General features: G+C 40.3%; 1 long non-coding RNA gene across 1 annotated transcript; it reads left to right on the top strand.

Annotated features, from left to right (window-relative positions):
• The first annotated feature begins 12,525 nt into the window (after positions 1–12,525).
• LOC308283504 lies at positions 12,526–13,661 on the top strand. Its single transcript, XR_013961926.1, has 3 exons — positions 12,526–12,651; positions 12,938–13,030; positions 13,296–13,661. It is a non-coding gene; the product is annotated as an uncharacterized lncRNA (long non-coding RNA).
• Positions 13,662–18,325: the final 4,664 nt, after the last annotated feature.

Raw genomic sequence — 18,325 nt, forward strand, 5'->3', positions numbered from 1 at the left:
CATCGATGTTATTTTATTTTTTGTCTTAGTCACATTCCTGAGACAATAGTTTGATGGCCGACAACAGTTCTCCATCGGGTGAGTAATCGATAGATAAAAAAAAATATAGGCTATATGTATCCCTTAAACAAACCTTTCTACTCGGCTAATTACATGCAGTTCAAATTGAGCATCAGAATGGGATATAAAGGATTTCAATATATTAAAACACAACTACCTTGACAAAGAAACAACTGAAATTATGACAGCATCCTAATGACATCTTGACAAAGTTTCATGTTTTATTGTAGTCACAAGCCAGGTCCTTTCAGCTACAGTTCTTCTTCTTCACAGCACGAGGGCACTGTTTGTCTCAGTATCAGAATTGGGGCAGAGAGTTGGATTATGTAACTGAGACTGTGACCCAAGTTGAACCTACACAACCAGGCAATAAGTTGGCCTGAACACATTATGACGCAATATTTTATGCTTTAAATATAAAAAAAATAGCAGATATACAAGCTCACAGCGCGTGCCGCGCTGTGAGCTGCGAGCTTGTAGATCTGCTATTTTTGAAAAATCGTGAAAATTTGAATTTTGACCCGATTCTATAAGTGTCTTTTGAATCCTTCTAAGATTTTTGGAAAAAACCTGTTTCTATGTCAGCAATCTGGCCAGCCATCGTCAAAGAAAAGGTGCTTTTCACTTAACTGGAGCTCAGTTAGCCTGTTCTTGAGAGACCACTATGTCAGTGATTCTCAAACTTTTTCATGTGAGGGACCCCCAAGATGATATGTATTTGGCCACGGACCCGCATCTCAGAATATTTAGTTCCAGGGACCACCCAGAAGCAAAATTTGAGTTACAAACGTTCGCTTTGAAAATACATATATTCAAAGATTTTCACACATTTTCACGACTTTTTTTTCCTCAAAAATAGCAGATCTACAAGCTCGCAGGGCGGCACTCGGTGCCGCGCTGTGAGCTTGTAGACCTATATCTGCTTTTTTTCACTGGTTAAAGCATTCAATAATTCTAGGCCTAAATGGGTTAATGTCTGAATGTAGGAACATAGTAAATGTTCCTAATGTTTTAGACTGTAGCAGAGGTTAGTATTTAATTGCACAAAAGTACGCTTTTATTATTGTAGGCAACTTACGTTAACAACTTAGTATGAATTTGTATTTGATAGGTAGTAGGCTAATACATATGTTGATAGTAATTATTAAAAACCCCTTCCGCCAAGGTACAGTCAAACATGAAGGACGGACCGGGCTGCATGACTTCCTTGTTGTGAAAGAAGTGTCAACATTCAGTGCAATGACGGCAGAAAGAGGAAACTCAATGCCTGCTTTAAAGTCTTAAAGACAGGAGTTACTGTACATTCACTTCCTTCTAACAGTAGCATAAAGCATGACCTGATATCTGAGAATAGATGTCAGGTCAACTCTTCTAGACAGGAACAAACCATTTTCTTTTGTTGACTGGTGGCTTCATGCGTTGTTTGGACAGAAGCATCTCAGTTTCCACAATTGTTATATTAGGAATGTTGATATCATAGCCTATACAAACCCATGTCAGAGTTCCTTCAGATAAATGCAATTATTTCAGGCTTTATGTTAGAGTTTAGGATAAGGTTTATGGTAGGGTAGGGTTAGACACCTGGTGGGTCCTTCAACCTTGAGGCGGTTACAGGGAGTCCCCAGAAAATGAATGTTATAGGCCTAATAGCATCAGAAGTATAACGTGTTAACCCTTTATACATCAGCTATTTGAAATAGCGACCTACAATCTCGCAATGTGTTGTGATGTGGCACATTATGAGATTGTCTAACATCATGGGTCCTTGGCACAACATATTTTCAGATGGGTGTCTGCAGTCAAATGTATATTAATTTTGGGGTCCTTGATATGAAAAGGTTTGAGAACCAACCACTATAGGATTGAAGGGAATTCAATTAAATTCCATTCCATTCAGAACTGTATTCGAGACACACAGGGGGTCCATAGAGTACATACAGTACAACTCATCAACATCACAAGAAAAGAAAAAAAAACACTTGGATAGAGGCTGACTCTCCAGTGTTATACTCAGCTGGGATGAGAACTGGAGATAGCTCTTCCCAGGATTGACTATAACCTCAATGTTAGCCTACTGTTCCGGGATTCATCCAGGCGAGACGTGTGGATTCCACACATTACACACAAGTGACTGGCACTATGCCATCTAGGGACCTTAAGTAGTATCCTCAGGGCATCATTGTAGGCCACTTTAAGCCTCCACATGCTAACTTTCTTGTATGAGCACCACAAGAAAGCTGTATACATAGTGCAGGATGCTTTAAAATGTGCACACTTGACAGGACATGAACACACCTGCAAAAGCAACATACAGTAGCCTATTAGCCTGGGCATAAGTTTGTGGCTCTGTGTAGGGATATCTGACTTTATCATCATGGAGATTATCTGTGAAAATGTGGCCAAGGTAGGCTATACTTGATTTCCTGGCATACAGAAGGACGACTGTCACATATGAACCAATGAAACATTGGGAGGGCCAATTTCTTGTCCCATGCATGGCTTTCTCACAATCAACACTGCATTGTAAATTATGTCATGATCATTGCCATAATTTGAGCACACTTTCAATAGTAACCCTCCACTGTATGGGCCCAAATGTACGCTGCGTACATTTTCATGTATTTTTGTCATTTTAAAACACACACACACACACACACACACACACACACACACACACACACACACACACACACACACACACACACACATATATATATATATATATATATATATATATATATATATATATATATATATATATATAGCCTATATAAAATTGTTAATTATGAAAATGAATTATATAATTACTTTATCAAAATTTGTTTAATGACTTTGAGGTTGATAGGCTATTTTATATTTTTGCTATTTTAGAAAAGTGTAGGTCTATATAGGCTATTACATCACATCTCATGGAGTCCCTGACACAAAATCATTTTCAAATGGGGGTTCGCGGAGGTCCTTGACATGAAAATGATTGAGAGAACCACCGGCACAGAATTCCGCAGCCCTGGCTGACAGCACCATATCATTAGCCTCGTAAACCAGTCTCCCTTCCTGCCTTCATTCGAATGCGAGCAGGAGAGACTGGCCTCCAGCAGTGTCAGAGCGATTGGGCTGGGCGGGAGCATGGGCGGGAGTAGAGCGTTGACAGACAACCCCTTCAGCCAATCAGGGACGCCTGGTGTTTGTCTGCTTAGTTTAGCCGGATATATTTGCAAGAAGACGCTGAAGCACTGCTTTCTCCCTCCTGCGCGCCTCCATTTCGTTTTAATGTTTATATTGTTTGACCGGCATGGACCCATGGACTTCTCCAGATGAAACCAAGGCAACATCATTTCAAAAGGTATAGTCAAGAGACAGTAACTTTGCGATCTTTTGCCTTGCTGAGGTTATGTCTTTTGCATTTTACAACAAGATGTGGCTAATGGAATCTAGCAATGCTAATATTGCTAACTTCCCTGTGTATACTTCGCTTTGTTAACCATGTCATTTGTATCAATGTGATCAAAAGTAGAAAATATTACGCACATCTCTTAATGAGGTGCTGGGTGAGAAATATCACAATAGAAAAGGAAACCCGCACACTCTGCTCCAAATGACTGAATATTTATTGACAACGTTTCGAGCTACAAGCTCTTCATCCAGACCAGATGAAGAGCTTGTAGCTCGAAATGTCGTCAATAAACGCTCGTCATTTGGAGCAGAGTGTGCGGGTTTCCTTTTCTATTTTTATCAATGTAAAATAACTAACTAGTCATTATATCAACCACTGTGTTTTATGCAACTCCTTTACTGCTCAACAGAAACTGTATGTCTAGGTTTACGAGGCTACTTACTGTATGTCCATTGTCCACCAATATAAACACAGCAGTGGTTTAAAAATCTATAATGGTTATAATTATATAATGGTTTGTTATAGATTGATATAAAGGACACGAATAACAAAGCCTAAGCAACAGGCGAAATGCCTGCCAACATGACCGATCTAAGAAAATGGTTTTGCCTTAAGAGTAACAACACCCATTGTTATTTATTTTTCTAACAGGTCAACACCAATACATGGAACTGGAGAGAGCACACATCTCCTTGCTGTCTGTCGTCCATCTTAATGGCTCATCCTCTTGCTGTACTTGAAGACTCCAGACCTCCGTGCAACATCTCCCTTATTGCATTTCTTTTAAATAGTTATGGTTCCTCTAATAAATGTTTCACACCCAAGGACAAAGTAATTGTGTAGTAAACACTACAGGATCATTACATATACATTTAATTTTCAGCTGATCAAAATAATCATTTAAACCTTGTCAACCATGATATAAGGTTAGCAGCATATTTACACATGTTTACAGTCCATCAGTGGGTATTCAGATAATAAGTGTATACAATGTATACTGGTTTGTACATGTACATGCTGAAGAGAAGTAGCAGAAAAGTGATGAATACTTTAGATATAACTGAGAAAATTAATTAAACAAAACAGAATAATTTCTTTAGAAGACTGACTACTGTGTTGATGTTCTTTTCCTCTAATACTGTGATATTATAAAAAAGTGTTTAATAAATGACACTAAAGCAAAGATACAGTCAACTTCTTATGAAATTAGAAAGTAGACATCTCTGTGTATTCCTAAGAGGAACGAATGATTCCTATAATTGTATTTATTATTTTATTGAGACCATACAAATATTGTCAATAAACTTGTTGATGACAGCCAATGCATGTGTGGATCAAACTCTGTCCATTGATGCAGTCATCCGCCAGCTTCCATTTCCTAGAGGAGAAAGAGACAAGATTGATTGTCATACGTTTTTGGTAATGATTCTATCACAAATGTTTTACATTGCTAAAGGATACATTTAATTAGTTGTATGGGTCAATTCATGTATTTTCATCTACAAAGAACGGCCCAGTCACAACAAAAATAACAGACAATGGTCTTTTAAATTTAACTTGTAGCCTAGTTCTTGGTGTGATTTAAGTTGTGAATACGTGCATTTAGATCACGGATGTGTCAGCACCTATTGCCCAATCAATTAGTATTCAACAACAGAAACTGAACATCCACCATTATGCAAACAGTATAGTGGCTTAAAAACTAGGTTTGATATAAAGTAGCCCTGAAACATGACGGTCATGAGTGACCATGCTTCAGGGCTAGATGTAGTCTATGTTACAGATATATTTAAGGACAAACAGCACAAGTCACAGGCGATATTCCTGCCAGAATGACTGTCTCTATATGGAAATGGTTTAGATTAAGCCAAAGCTATGGTGAGTGCAAAAAATGATATGATTAGTTCCTTCCACAAAAATACAACGAGTACACAGGAGAATAGCTAGGCTACCTATGTTAGCACAGTCTGTCCCATTAAATAATTTTCAGACCGAAAACATTAGCAAGAGAACCGAGATTGCAAAGCCATACATATTATTAGTCTACTGTACCTTTCGAAATTAAACGTTGTTGCAGTTGCCTTTCATCTGAAGAAAAACATCCATAGAGAAAAACGGGAGAGTGTTTTTTGCAGGTCGTTCAGTCCGAGTGTATCAAAAAAGCTACTGTGTTAACGGTGACTGCAGACTGCAGAGAAAAACAAACAGATCGCTTCCGCACCGAAGCGACGTCATAGAATTCCCTGATTGGCCAAAGCGCACTGTCAATCACAGAGCTCCTGAGCTCGAATGCTGATTGGCGAGGAAGAGCGCTTGCTTCCGCCCGAATGGCTTGTGTTGCTTGGAGGCTAGACTCCTCTGCAGATTCGAACTGAAGATGGGAGGAGTCAGTTTACTAGGCTACCATATCATATCTTGCTCACGTGTAGCAGCCTGGTGACCGAGCGGGACACCAGTCACATAGCTCCTCCCTCCGCAGAGAATACACCCCATAGCCCGGACGGACGCACTCACTGTGATTGGCCAGACGGTTGCCAGGCAAACGTGTATTCATGAGTAAAAACGTATCAAACACGCCAAAATGTCGTTATGTTACAATTATAACTTTTTGGGGGTCATAGTGGAGCTATACTGTCTCAACAAATAGTGCCGTCCACAGGCAATGGCATGCAAATGGATCTCCACGCATGAGCGGTTGCCTGACAACAAACTAGCCAATAGCAGCACGATCCCTCCAGCCTATGTGATCTAAACTTGACCCTCCTCTGTCGTCATGCGGGCCGGGGTGAATTGAGGATATGAATCCAGTGCTCCTCCTACCACACACACACACACACACACACACACACACACACACACACACACACACACACACACACACACACACACGGTTACTTTAGCAGAACTCCGTTCACATGGCATGATGACACTTATGCGACAGTGGTTATAATAACTAAGCCTATTTATCACGTCAGGATTATCCACATGGGGTGCTGAGGGTTGTGTATCGGCTAATAGGCTGCTGTAGCCTATTTTCATTTTATTTTAGGCTATGTGGTGATGGTCAGAATTTAGACGTCGGCATCTTTTCAAGTTCATCCTCATATAGGTTATTTTAATTGTGATGTAATTTTGCATATTCCTTCCCCCGCCTCATTCCTGCCCGGTGTGCTGCGGGCTAGCGGGACTGTGACGCACACAGTGTGTGCGTGCATGCACTGCAGTCACGCGGACAGTAGGTTAGCAGGTGGGCTTATATCGCAGGGGATGACACACTTACAGAGTAGGCTACCGTATATATTACCTCTATGGATGACACACTTGTAGAAGTTCCATTTCTCCTCCTCCACATGAACTTTAAAAGACTTTCAAAGTCTCCCACAGCAGATTTTTTCCTCCCCTTGCTTGATGCTTGATAAATTAGTTTATAACTGTTGAAATCCAATCAAATCACATAGGCCTAAAGGTGACATGTAAGATCAGGGAAGTGCATAGAATGTTAGAGAGGCAGGGGCTGACATTTTTAAAAGGACCTTTTGGTGAAAACATCGAAAATATCAGACCTCCAAGCTCACAACGCGTCACGCTGCGAGGTTGGCTGTTTTCAATGCTTGATTTCTACTAATTTCTTGATTTCAACATAAGAAGCTGCATTCTAGTTCAGGAGAGTTTGGACAAGGAAATTCTCTTGAATGCTGCCTTCGGGTATGGCATGGAAAGGGGGCATTTGCATTTCTTTCACCATTGTAAAAACTGCATCCATGGTCTGAGATGGATAAAAGGGCAGGGCCTCGAGTCGAGCCCCCTTTGATGTCTATGTGTGCACGTGCCTGTGTAACATAATGCAAAACACATGTTCACTGTGTAGGACTAGACATTGTCTCTGAAGACACCATTTTATTATATTAGCCTCAGCCTACATTATACATCCACACATGTTCATGCAAATGAGGATTTCTCTCAGCTATTTAGCCATGGACCCCCCATTTGTGTTCCCCCATTAGAGATTTTGTCTTCATTTTTTTTGAAAATTGCAGCTCTATACAGCTTTGTGACTTGTCTACTGTGCTATAGAAAAATAAAATAAGAAGGACTAGGTCTTTAACTGTTTGCTGCATGGGGCCCCTCTGGGACCCATCTCGAACCCCTGGGTGGGTGTACGCGGACAACACTTTGAAAACCACACTGGCAACATGTACACACTTCTTTACACACTTCTAGCACTGACCATGCAACCAACTGGTGATGAGTGGGAGCCCGCCCCCTGTGGGAGCTGCCTCATCTCATCATCAGCTATATCTTTGCCTCGTGGGGCCAGGGGGCCTATAGGTAACCAACGTGAGGCATAAACGTGATGAGATGCATGAGAGCTTAAAAAAGACAACTCCCCCGCCACCTCTCTCTCTCCCCCCTCCCCTCACCCCATCTCACACTCAGTGTCCCCTTTCTCTCTTCTTCTCAGCTCCCATCTGTTTAATTCGGTCAATGTCTGAAACTCGTCTCCTCCTCAAATACCTGTCATGTAAAACACCCTACGCTGCCACTGCGCAATTTGCCACTGTGACACCCCCCCCCCTCACATCGATGCACGTGTGCACTTGGCATGCGCTGTCAGCAGGGGCCATTATAAACCCAGCATGTGATGATGGGTGTCATTGATTGATATGATTTTGTGCCTGTTTGAATGGAACGTTGCTTTTCTGGATATAGACCATGCTCTACTAAGTGTAACCTATATTAGGCCTACATAGCATGTATGTATATGTATGTATATATATGTATGTATAGATGTATGTGAGAAAGCTCGTGCAGGTTATATGGTAACTAATTTGTCAGTGTATTTGTTCATCTTTGTTCTCTTGGAGCGGTGAGTTACAGCCGTGCCGCACTCGGGAACCAGTAGACCTAATGGTGATCAACCCCCCCAATCCAACCCTTGATGCTGAGTGCCAAGCAGGGAGGCATTGGGTATTGGTATGACCCGACCGGGGAATCGAACCCCTGACCTCCCAGTATCAGGGCGGACACTCTAACCACAAGGCCACTCAGCTGGTTAGAAAGGGCCTTTGAGTTCCTGTTTTTTTCTTTTCTTTTTTTTTTTTTGCAGCTAGAAAGATTGCAAAATTGCAAGTTTGGTTTCCGTGACGCGAGTCACACTTGCAAATGAATTCCGTCTTACCATTTTAATTTGACCTCAAGTCAATGGGGAAAATGAATTCACCACTATTAAGACTTAAGGTCAAATAATTACAAATTGTTGTTTGCTTATAGGGAGTGCCAGCCGCCAGACGGGTGAGACAACACCGATGAGCACCTTAAGAAGGATGCAACCAACATCAAACTGCATGATTTGCAGGTTCCAAAATGATTATCTGCACCAACATAACACTGACAACAGAATATTACTTATGAGTTTTGTCAAGGTAAGACAAAGATTTTCAGTAGGCCTATAAAAATAACACACCATGAACATTAATTACTTTTTATTTTTGTTGAAATAAATAGGCCCATTTTGAAATCACTCAGGGGCATCATCGCTACCAATGGGCACAGGCGAAGATTTCATTTTCAGCATATTCTCTTTTATTAGAGAAGAGATTACTTGTTCTTCACCCGTTTCTGGTTGCATTGTCCCATTTTAGCTCACATTGTGTTCTCTTATACGTGTCACTGAGCAGTGAGCACAAAATATGTTCCTAATACAAAAATAAAAACTTCAAATGCGGCACTCGGCTCTCTCTCTCTCTCTCTCTCTCTGTACAGTACTGGCAGGAAATCAGCACAGCAGGGTATGACGCTGTGAGCCTGTACGATGAGATACCAAACCTTGTACATGCCAAAAGTGCACTCACCAGGATGTAACCTTGGTCACAGTCCACCCAGAGATTCATCCAGCCATTATGTCCTCTATTTTCTAGAGAGACAAAATGACAATCTTTTCGATAACAAAGAACACAGGGTCCATTCCATAATCTGAGAACGGCAGTCACTTCTGGCTCTAAGACAGCACCTTTGTGTATGTGGATTTCAAAAAAAAAAAAAAAAGACACCTGTGACCCATTTGGATTCCAACAAAGATTTCCTGTATTGGATCATTCACTGGAGTTTTCCCCCCTTCATGTGATAGATACCACAAAAGCCCACTCCTCTTGTCATTGTTGTGTGGTGATATCGGGTGTTACACCTTGTTTAAACGATGCCCAGATCAGGGTAATCTAACTGGGAATGAAATGCTCTAATCTGATTAGAGCAGACCTAGATATCTCCTTACAAAAGTCCTCTGTCTAACAGTGCAGACCCGTATTACAGAAGTCAAGGGGGCTGCTGGCAGGTAGGGTCAGTCAGTCACATATAGTGGTTCGGGTCCCCAGCTAAATGTGTTACGTAATTTAACCCTATTTTATATAGGCCTACTTTGGCTATGCCTTGCTATAATGTCATGCGGTCTGGTGCAACCAGCTTTCATGGTTAATGGATTTTCTTGCCCTGAAATTATCCACACTGCAGGCATCACTTACTACCAGACTGTGTACCTATACCTACCTCCCCCAATAAGCTCCACCTGCAGTATCGAAAGGTTCTGTTTGGTTATATTTTAGAAATGGTTGGGGTTCAAATCAAATTAAAGGGTAGGAATTTGTATTAGCCTGAAAAATTTTAATTTCAGCATATAGCACCACTTTTTCCTCATCTTTCTTTGTTGTTTTATGGAGCTGTGTTTCTCATGCTGGAAATTCATAGGAAATTAATTGGAATCTGATAGAAAGCACTTGGGAATTACTGCTCACAGCCAACAAGACTAACTGCGCAAACTTGTATAGTAGGTAAGTAAGACAAGTAAAACAAAAAGGAGATTCTTGAAAATCAAAAGTTTTGAGAACCACAGGGTTAAATTACTAGTAAGATGCCTCAGGGCGACATGCGACCTTGCCCTCATTCTTGGCCATCTGGCCAGTGATGTATAACAGACCAGTTACCTATATATGGAGATCCATGTACTGTATATAGTACATCCCATCTATGCCCATACATGGAGATCCCTGTCTGAACCAGCCGCACAGATATGGGCCTCCATATATGGGCATTCCCATATGAAGTCCTGTTAGATATGGGCTTAATATTGATGACATCAGGGATCTCCATATATGGGCATAAAAGGGATCATGTTAGAGTGGTTCCCATGACATCACAACATACAATATATTTTATGCCCATACATGGAGATCCCTATTTGAACCAGCCACACAGATATGGGCCATGTCTTGGCCAACTGGCCAGTGATATATATCGATGACATGACATCAGGGATCTTCATATAAAAGGGATTCTGGGGAATACTTTTACATAGATGTCACCTGATGTCACAGTGATGTGTCAAGGGAACAACCCATTGACTAAAAATATGTACACACACAGAGACAAGCTTTGACATTTCTCATGGTAAACTGCGACCTTTGGTCGCAAATACAGATGATTTTTTATACTGTGTAGCCTACAGTCTTTCACTACTGGCCACTCACCTGCTCCACTGGAGCAGTTAATAAGCTTTCACACAGGTACAGGCGGTTAACAATAGTGGGGGCTGCTATGAATTGGCTTCACGACACGACACAGATTGTTCATGGTGGTTCTTGGGTTTCTTGCTGATAACCTTAAATACATTAACCTACATATCTAATCAGTGTTAATGTCACATTTAAAAGTTAAGTTGTTGGTGGTCTTCTGTGTGGTTCCATTCTCACCAATAAGGTCCGGTCCTCTCCACCAGCATGGTTTGCTATATATGGCAGTAGTTCTCAAAACCTTTTTGTGCAAAGTAATATATTTGGCCCACGGACCCCCATCTGAAAATGTGTTGTGCCAGGGACCCCCAGAAGAGAAGATTTTTAAACATATATGTAAACTTTTCCAATATTTTCAAGAATATTCATAACTGAGAAATGATTCTGCGGCCGAGTATATGGCACTATTAGAAAAAGTTATATTTACTCAATAAAATCACTGAATATCATGTATGTGATTGTTTGAGTAGGTCACACCAAACTAAATGAGTAAAAATCCAACTGTTCGTTTTGAGTTAGATGTACTTATATTATTTGAGTTAATTTCGTGAGAATAAATTAGTATTTGACCAACTGATTTTATTCATGAATTATACTCAATTTGTTTTGGTAATTTTCCTTCATAATATTTGAGTATGGAGTACTTATATGGATCAATTTAAAAAGACCCTTAATTATTATTCATTCCAACTAAATAATCTTTCATCTCTCACAACAACCTAAACAATTGAGTAGATATGACTAAGATTCAAAATTGTACACAAGGGTTCGTGGGAAAAAAAGGGTTCATGGGAAAATTCTACTGGAACATTCTGTCAACAAACAGCAGCAGCAGCAGCAGCAGCAGCACACATCTTTTTCAACAAGAGACCTGGAGAGTGTTTGCAAATATTGGTAAGTAGATTTACTGTATCTTTGTGCATATAGGCTACACAAATGTATTGGGTATAACTTGTGTTCTTTACAAAGGTTTGCAGCTAGTTAAGGTCACAGTGAGGGTAATGTGCAAGCCCTCTAGTCATGACTTTTTGCATTTATTACAAGCTATGCACAGCTGCATACAATGGTGTGTACAATGAAGATAAAATGCACAGGTAGGCCTACATATTATCTACATGTATCTATTATGGTGTTCAATAAGGATTACATGTGTAAAAAACTTGGAAAAAGTATGAAGTAAATAAGCAACATGATTATACAGTATTCCTTGATTTTGGTTTGGCCAAGTAATTATTGGAATCATAAATTGACTAAGCCTCACATGGTGTCAGTTATTTGAATTATTATCTTTTTTTTTTCTTCAGAAGGAGAGTTGGCCTGCCTTGTTAGATGTTTACAGAAATGGTTACAGAAATTAGACCTGAATGTGACAGACATCTTGTCATTGTAGTTAACCACTTGTATACCCTAGCATCCCTATCCTGGGGGAAAACACCAGATCTATAATCTCACGTCTTCTTTTTTACTCTCTTCCCCTCATCTCTGTCTTCCAGGTTAGTGCAAAGTTCAGGATGATCACCACACTGAATCTTGAGCCAAAATGTATGGCAATGTTGGACTTCTATACCCCCAAACTACTGTCCATGTTCCAGTCCAAGAAGGGCAGTTTGGGCACAAATGAGTATTCTACTTCAGGTATGAAACTTTCATTTACTCTAACTGCTTTAATTATATTTCACCTGGCTAATGACAATAATTACTACATTAATTTATGCTAAACTCATCTTTATCCCCTGCAACTCTCTCTCCTGATTATTCATTTCTAAATGTATGTCTTAATAGCTACTAAGGACAGTCTCCCAGCCTCCGTTGCTAAAACTGGGTTGTGGAAACAATTGTATTGCCAAAGTTTATGTTAGTTTATGAAAGTGCAGTCATACTTTTTCTTTATTGTTCAAATAATTATGTTTCTATTCTGCAGAGAGGAATCCCCAATCAACGAACACGAGAGGTCATCATCCGATGTCTCGTCGACCATCTGGAAGAAGATAGTGTCAAGATCAAGGACTTTCAAGTTAGTAAAATAAATGTTTTGACGTTTTAATGTCATCGTGGATGAGACCATCACATGCAAAGGAACAGCATAGTGATGTCCAGAGAAGGTTGTGACATTGGCTGAATGGCTGTTGCATCCGTTGCATGTCTGGTCCAACTGATTCAAGATTATGCCCAGGGCTGCATGTGTGGAGACAGCTAGGATTGCTCAATGTGTGTCTGTGTGTCTTGTAACATTTAGCCTGAAAGTGAGCTCTAAACAATTATCTTCACAATGTGTGCAGGAAGGAAGCTGCTGGTGCACCTGTCAGAGTAGAAGAGAAGTTGACAGAGGAGGTGATGATGAAGATGAAGATCTACCTGCTGCAGAACCAAGAGGACTCAATGAATGAACCTACTGATGTAGGTATTGTGATTAAGGGCATCACTGCCCTCAACAATCTTGGGGATCTGCTGCTATCTGGACTGTTCTATGCCTTTAATCTGAGATACCCCAAGAACCTCAGATATGGTCTTGAGATGTTCCAAAAAGTACTAGTTGAGTTGGATCCCGGACACCTTTCAGCCAAAGTTCAGAGACTGAAAAAATGTCTGCTTGCCGACTACTGTTCAGCAAGATGCTCTCAGAACGTGGGTATAACCTACTGAAAGTGGATTTATTGTCAAAACAGCATTTTTGCAATGGTATTTGTTGCTGATAGTTTAGCATATAGACATTACATGTGTGCATTAAATGCTTATTTATTATTTCATATTCCAAGTTGTGATTTCCTTTCATGCCAAATGGCCTCTGACTGTCTTCTTTAATGTATTTTGTGGTTATGACTTACTGTTTATTTGATGGGCTCATTGTTCTTATGGTGCATAATGTTTGACAGACTGCTTACTTACAGTATGCACAGTTCAATTAGAGGTACTTATACAGTATTGTGAACACACACTGCTCTTTAGTAAACAGAACATTTTAAAAGTGTCAGGGATACCCCTTTCCTGATCATTATCTTTAAACATATTGTTTTTGCAGGCATTGTTGCATGTCATTTACATACTAAAGTATGTTGAATGTTCATACTTGATGTGGTGTTACACTGGTCAAAATTAGTTGATTAAAAACATAATTATCTGCATAATTATTTCATGTGTATTCATTTGACATCATGTACTCCTGGAGTAAAAGGTAAAGTAAATGAAAGGGGTAAAATGGTACTATATGAATTAAATCAATAAAAGTAAATGAATAGAGTAAATGTGACATATTTGTTTTGTTAAATCATACTCTAATATTCAATTAGATCTACTTAATATTTCAATTTATTTACTTGTAGTCTTTTGTGGCATTGACTGAATAATTTAATTATATCTACTCAATTTCTTTAGGTCATTGTACTCAATTTTAGTTGCTAATAAGTACGTAAAAGTTTTGGTTACTTTTACTCAAATTAATTGAGTATCATCTACCTGATTTCATAACAGTAATATTTACTCAATATTTTTGAGTGTAAAAATGTTTCACCAATAAAATTGAGTAGAGCCTAGTTTTTGTTCTAAGAGTGTAGCTGTTTGCAGCATACATAGCTTGAGCTTGTATATCTGCTATTTTTTAAGAGCAAAATTTAGCTGGGGATCCCCTGGAACCCCCGTGGACCACACTTTGAGAACCACTGATCTACAGGGCTCATTCAACCTAACACATTACTTTGTCTTTCTGTCTCATCTATATTGGTGATGAGCTTCATCAGCAATTCCATGTTTTTGAATACGGTGATGTTATTATCCATATAACTATTAATAGTTTCATTCACCTTGAAGGTTCATAGACCAATTAAAAGTCATCACATTTAGTTTCATTTGGTTTGCAAGATAAGGCAGGCAAATGTAGAAAGAATATATTATATTTCTACACAGTAAAATCCTGAGGGTTCATTTTACTCTGAGAGAACATGATATGTTATGAATCTTATGAGAGACAGACACGGGAGGCTCTCTCCATTCCGACATGTCGCCACTCCGAAATGGACTTCTTATTGTCGGAGTGGCGACACTCCCATGGGCCTAAGGTTTAGGGTTAGGGGTAGAGATAGGGTTAGTGTCGGAATGGAGACATGTCGGAAAGGAGACATGTCGGAGTGGAGAGACTGACCCGACAGACACGGAGACAGACCCACACACACGGCCACGTATAGGGAGCTTGTGTTCCACACAGCTCCAAAAATATCTTCCTGAACCAGAGATGTGTGTGTGTGTGTGTGTGTGTGTGTGTGTGTGTGTGTGTGTGTGTGTGTGTGTGTGTGTGTGTGTTTGTGCGTGCGCATGCACGAGCAAGCGGGTGGACAGCGTGTGTGGTTTGGGGCGTTGTTGCAGATGACGTGGTGGGTTGACTTAGTTTATCTTAACTTCCGTTGTGGGTTCTACTGGGACTGGGTGTTTAGCTATGGTCTCTTTACACCTACACTCTGCCTCGAATTTAATCTATTTTCCTCTTCTTCCCCCGGCCAGAACGGATGTCTCAGTACCAAACATAAACAGTCATTCTAATGCTTAACTTATGCATGACAGCGCCGCACGCCAAAAATAAACGACCTACAAGCTCATGAATTGGATGCCATGCTCAATGTTACCACAGCAGTGCTGGTGAAGCAGCTAGTTCACCCACATTCTTTAAAATATGTCCTCTCTGCTGGTCCATGGATTCAAACAACTGAGCTCGCAATCACAAGCAGTGCCACTCTGGCCCTGACAATGTTGTTCAAAACCCAGTGGATAATTCATATCATGCGAAGTATGCAAACTTCTCAATCACAGAAACCTACAATACAAAAGTGACTGTGGCAGTGCGGCGGTGGTTCAGGAGGTTCAGCTACTGTACTTCTTGATCCCAGGCTCTCCCAGAGTTAGTGTCAAAGTGTCCTTGAGCAAGGCACTGAACCCCTAATTGCTCCCATTGAGCAGGTTGGTGCCTTGCATGGTTTCCTCTACTGTCGGTGTATGAATGGGTGTGTGAATGGATTGCACATTCTAAAGGGCCTTGGATAAAAGTGCTATATAAATGCACCATTTACCAAATGTGTCTTCAATACCAGGCACTTTTCCTTTTTCTAGAGGAGCAAAGCATTCTAAGTAAGCTAAAGGAGCTGATGATTCAGCTGTCCTATACTCTCTCACCATAACAAACCAGGGGTGGAAAAATTGTGCAGAACTCAATCAGTATCGGGTTAGCAGCAGATAATAAGCTGTCTCTCCATCTTGTCAAAACTGAGTCGATACTCTCAAACTAAAGAAGTCTCCTAGGTTGAGAGTGGTTCTGTAGCATTAGGTGAATTTGAATCTGTTATTCAATATCTCATATTAAAATGTATGGTTCACAGGATTGTAAACAAATATTTAGTCAATAAACATTTGGAAACTTGTTCAGCGATGCACACAGTATGTGTCTGTCTGTCTGTCTGTCTGTCTGTCTGTCTGTCTGTCTGTCTGTCTGTCTGTCTGAATGACTGTCTACTGTATCTATCTATCATACACAACTGAACGTACACACATTTACACCAAGGGAACCACAATGGATGCTCTCAAGCTTTTTTGGCTTTCATCCGTTGACTGTTGTTGGTGTGCAACCATTCATTTGTGCATACGTGTATATTACTGCATATCTGAGACTGAGACATTATTTTCAAATACTATTGCTGGCACTGAAGCAGAGAACTCAAACATATTGTTATTACCATCTCATATTCATTGTGCCTCAGAGGTTGTTTCAGAGCATCTCCAGTCCACAGCTCACATGGCTTTAAACATGAACTCGTTGAACTTGACAGAATGTGTACCGGTATGTGTATGTGCACTGCATGCTAATCTACACTCTCCTCTAGCTATGTATGTTCCTCCTCTGCTCCAGCCCACTCAGCCCTCCCCCTCACACACACACACACACACACACACACACACACACACACACACACACACACACACACACACACAGGGTCATACTGTATAGCCTACTTTTGACATCTCAAGAAGCTAAAAAGGGGGGGGGGGACTACAATATGATACATTTTGACTACATGTCCCATGGTCGCTTCGCACGGGATATAATTGCCAGCAACTCCACGTGCACGGGGATTTAAAAGAGTAGCCTACACTGGGCTCTGTGTGGAGGAGGAAAACTGTGTCACTGGGGCACGAGGCTCTCCCCCTCCCCGCGGTCACATGGTCCTGTTGTGTGCCGCGTGCATAGACCAACAGACATGCCAGGCCTGCCTCTCGGTGCGCGCGCACTGAGTCTAGGGACGAGAGAGAAAAGGTACTCACATTAAGTAAAAGTATCAATACTGCAGTATAGAAAGTAAATGTAACGGATTTCAAAATGTACTTGAGTCAAAGTACAAAAGTATTGGCATCAAAATGTACTTAAACTACCAATAGTAAAAGTAGGCTACTCATATTATGCAGAATGTCCCATTTCAAGTTTTCAAATGTCTGAAAATATTTTGAAAATAAATGGGCCAAATGTATATAGGTATATAAGTGCATGGTTAATGTATGTTTTGTGATAATACAGTTTTTTTTGATTGCTAAAACACATTTTTCAAAACTGTACGTTTGTTTCAAAACTGCACACACAAAACTCCAAACATCAAACACAAATTGCTAAACCCTGGCATCCCTTTGCAAAACAACTCTTTGCCATCAAATCTCTTAACATGTTCACAAAATGGAACTTGTGTTTTCATTTGGTAAACACAGCCATATTTTCACATGACACACACATGCATTCATTGAATAAACACAACTAGCTTTTGGCTGAACACTACCAAGCATGAACAGAACACTGAAGAGCAAAATTGAAAACACAATTGTCGAAATGGAACACACTGAATGAATGTCAATTACTCTGGTAAATGAACCAATTCCCTTTTTGTAAAATGACCCAGTGTATGCCCACTAATCTCATAGACAAACATAAAACAGCACACAAATATGCAGACAAAACATTGTATTGACTGTAGGTCCAAACGTTTACCCCCAAACACTCCAAACACACAACGCCTCGCATCGCGAGGCGTTGTGTGCTTGTAGATCGGCTGTTTTCAATAGTTTTGTGCGACAGTCTTGTATGATGTAGCAGGGCTTTGCTTTACCAAAAGACGTACACATTTGAAACTTGGAGATACAAGTTTTCTGCCCGAGAGTGACAATATTTTAGTGATTACAGTATGTTGCGAGGAAAACGTTGAGATAATAGCCATTTTGGTTAGAACTGACTGAAAATAACTTTGTACTTCAAGTTTAAAATTATACTAAATAATATTTTTTCAAG

The sequence above is a fragment of the Nannobrachium achirus genome (assembly GCF_963921795.1).
Source record: "Nannobrachium achirus genome assembly, chromosome: 4".
Lineage (NCBI taxonomy): Eukaryota > Metazoa > Chordata > Actinopteri > Myctophiformes > Myctophidae > Nannobrachium > Nannobrachium achirus.